The 3894-nt window shown below is 49.8% G+C and overlaps 1 long non-coding RNA gene across 1 annotated transcript in view; it reads right to left on the reverse strand.

Annotated features, from left to right (window-relative positions):
* Positions 1-1527: 1527 nt before the first annotated feature.
* LOC142047387 (uncharacterized) overlaps positions 1528-3894 on the reverse strand; it is a 135262-nt gene continuing 132895 nt past the window's right edge. The window contains exon 2 of the long non-coding RNA XR_012656619.1: positions 1528-2163. This is a non-coding gene — a long non-coding RNA (uncharacterized LOC142047387). The remainder of the gene's footprint in view (positions 2164-3894) is intronic.

A 3894-nucleotide genomic window follows, 5' to 3' on the forward strand; every position in this document is an offset into this window, starting at 1 on the left:
TGAGTTGAGATCCCAGTGCCTGATGGGGCAAAAAATATTGTCGTGGGTGTTCTGGTACAGCCTCACCCCTCCCGTCGCAGAGTAGTAGAGACACCATTTCGCGCCTTTTCCTGTGGGACTGTGCAGATGCATAGCAGGCAAGCGTGGACCCTGCTCAGCTCAAGACAGCAATCATGGACGTTGTAAACACTTCGCGCATTCTCGTGCAGTCAATGTGAACCAGGACCTGCAAAACCAGTCGAGGAGGAGGAAGCTACTACAGCACGGTGACGAGAGTGAGAGGACATGGACACAGAATTCTCTCAAATCACGGCCTCTACGTTTTTAGATCATGCTGAAAATGGGGCAGGTTCAGCCATTGAATGCCGATTTTGGCCCGGGAACAAGCACAGACTGCATAGTGTGTGCAGGTCTGGGACGATTTCCAGTGGCTGCGAACTTTCACATGCGTAAAGGCACTTTCATGGAACTGTGACTTGCTTTCCCTGCCCTGAAACACCAGAATACCAGATGAGAGCAGCCCTCATCAGTTGAGAAGCGAGTGACGATAGCCCTCTGGAAAGCTTGCAACGCCAGACACAGCTAGCAGTCAGTCGGGAGCTCAATTTGAAGTGGGAAAATCTACTATGGGGGCTGCTTTGATGCAAGTAGCCAAAGCAATCATTAAGCTGCTGCTACAAAAGGTTGTGACTCTGGGAAATGTGCAGTCATAGTGGATGGCTTTGCTGCAATGGGATTCCCTAACGTGTGGGCAATAGAGTGGAACCCATATCCCTATCTGGCACCAGAGCACCAAGACACCCAGACATAAACCGAAGGGTACTTTTACATGGTGCTGCAAGCACTGCTGGATCACAAGGGATGTTTCACCACACATCCACATGGATAGGCCTGGAAGGGTTCATGATGCTCGCGCCTTCAGATCACTACCTGTTTAATAACGGCTGCAGCAAGGGAATTACTTCCCAGACCGAAAATTAACAGTTGGGGATGTTGAAATGCCTGTAGTTATCCTGGGGACCCAGGCTACCCCTTAATACCGTGGCTCATGAAGCCATACACAGGCAACTTGGACAGTAGTCAGGAGTTGTTCAACTAAGGCTGACAAGTGCAGAATGGTGGTAGAATGTGCATTTGGCTGTTTAAAGCACGCTGGCACACATCACTGATCTTGCTCAGACCTCAGCCAAACCAATGTCCCCATTGTTATTTCTGCTGTGTGTGTGCTCCACAATCTCTGTGAGAGTAAAGGGAGAGCCCTCTATTGGCAGGGTGGGAGCTAAGGCAAATCACCTGGCCGCGATTACGCACAGCCAGACACCAGGTTGATTAGAAGAGCACCACCAGACGGTGCGCATCAGAGAAGCTTTGAAAACAGTTTCATCACAGGCCAGGACAGTGTGACTGTGTGTTTGGTTCTCCTTGATGAAACCCCCACCTCCTCCTGATTGACTCATCATCCCTGTAAGCCACCCACCCTCCCCCTTCGATGACTGCTTGCTTCCTAAGGAAATAAAATCATTCTCGTTTAAAAATCATGTATTCTTTATTAATTAATTATAAAAAGAGGGCGAGAACTGACAAGGTAGCCCGGGTGAGGTTTGGGAGGAGGACAGGAGGGAAGGAAAAGGCCACTAAAAAAATTTCAAAATAATGACAGCCATTTGGTTGGACTGTCCACGGGGGTGGAATGGGCAGGTGCACGGAGCCTCCCCCCACGTGTTCTTAGTTGTCTGGTGCATGAGGACGCTCAGGAACATGGTGAGGGGGGAGGGCGGTTATAGAGGGGCTGCAGAGGCACTCTGTGATCCTGCTGCCATTCCTGAAGCTGCACCAGACACCAGAGCATGTCCGTTTGATCACGCAGCAGCCCCAGAGTTGCATCCTGACACCTCAGATCTTCCTGCCGCCACCTCTCATCTCGAGTGTCTCTCCTCTCCTCACGTTCGTCCCTCCTATCCTCACATTGGTCCCTCCTGTCCTTACGGTCACTGGCATCTTTCCTGTACTTTGATACCATGTCCTTCCACTCATTCAGATGAGCTCTTTCATTGCGGGTCACTTCCATGATTTCCGAGAACATTTCATGTCGCATCTTTTTTTTCCACTGCCTTATCTGAGATAGCCTTCGGGATGGACGAGGGAGACTTGAAGAATTTGCAGCTGCAGGAGGGAGGGAAAAAAGGGAGAGAAGTATTCAAAAAGAGACATTTTACAGAACAATACTGTTGTTATACTCTTTCACGGTGAACAACATTCTTCACCTTACATAGCACATGTGATCTCACTACAAGGTTGCATTTTGCATCTTAATATTGAGTGCCTGTGGCTTTGGTATTAGAGATCACAGACACAGGTCCGGTCATCAGAATTCGGCTTGCATGCAGCCATGGTAAGCCATTGTCTTTCGGCTTCTGCAACCTTCATATATCTAGCGCCCTCCTTTCCCAAGTACCAAGCAAAGCCCGTTGAGTGCTGCTTCTTTCCTGTTAACGTGCAGCACCAGAACCGTCCCCATCCAATTCTCTGGGATGATCACTTTACCCCTCCCCCCACCGCGTGGCTGGTATCATGGAAGATTGCTGCTAGCCATCCTCCCCGCCACCGCGTGGCTGGTAGCAGGAAAGATCCCAGCTAGCCAAATGCAAAAAAACTCAGCGCCAATCACCCCCCCCCCTTCCCCTGCTTGGCTAAATGCAGGGAAGGATTTCTTTTAAGCCACAGGCAAACAGCCCAACCATCTCTGTCCCCTTAATTAAATTGCTGAATTTCAACCAGGTTACCATGAACGATATCACTCTCCTGAGGATAACACAGTGAAATAAAGAACGGATGTTGTTTGAATGCCAGCAAACACCGGGACCATACGCAGCTAGGCTTTGTCATGCAATGATACCAGATTAGTTGCTACATGCATGGCATGGTCAAGTGCCCTACCATGGAGGACGGAATAAGGCTGCCCTGCCCAGAAACCTTCTGCAAAGGCTTTTGGAGTACCTCCAGGAGAGCTTCATGGAGATGTCCCTGGAGGATTTCGTGTGGCCAAGTTCGCGGTATTGGCCTCAGGCGGTATCCCCAGACCATTGGAGCGCTTTGGAAAGCCACTGCAACTCGGATGCCTGGCAGGTAGATCAGGAAAAAGCCCCGCAAACTTTTGAATTATTATTTTCCTGTTTTGTCCAAAGTGGAGAGTCACCAGCACAGTGACCACGCAGAGCTCATAGCACAGTGGTAACAATGATGTTTCCTGGATTCACAAAGAGAGCTCAGCATGGATGCACGGGACCGAGGACTGGATCTGACGCTGTATGGGGAGAGGATTCCATGCTAACAGAACTCTGTTCAAAGACGAAATGAAAAAAATTTAAACAATTCCAAGGCTAGTGATGGGAAAGAAAAGGCACACCAGGGGACTCAGTAGCAGGTACAGAGTGAAAGTTTAAGGAGGCTCAGGACAAGCCTACCAGAAAAACCAAGAAGGCAAATGGGAAGGTCCGGGGCGAGGGCCGAAACATGCCGCTCTACGCTGAGCTGATGCAATTCTGCGGGGTCGGCCACCCCGTCCGTGGATTTGCGAGATGGGCGGTGGTAATCTCAGCATGCCTAGGATTCTGCGGACGGGGAAGTGAGGAGGAGTAAGAGAAGGTGAGTTTGCAGAGAGCTAAGCAGTCTGTTCTCCGAATACAGGCGCGAGCTTTTTCACCCTGATGGAATATTCCCTCCAAGTACTATGCCAGACAATGAACGCCATGGAGGGACTCTGCTGGAGTGTACCTTTGTAATATATAAACATGGTTTAAAAGCAGGCATTTTTAATGATTTAATTGCTGAGGCTAGGGATGCTTTGTGGCCCAGTAAGTTACTGGAAAGTCTGTACATGTCTGGGGATGGCGG

The sequence above is a fragment of the Chelonoidis abingdonii genome, chromosome 10 (genome assembly GCF_003597395.2).
Source record: "Chelonoidis abingdonii isolate Lonesome George chromosome 10, CheloAbing_2.0, whole genome shotgun sequence".
Lineage (NCBI taxonomy): Eukaryota > Metazoa > Chordata > Testudines > Testudinidae > Chelonoidis > Chelonoidis abingdonii.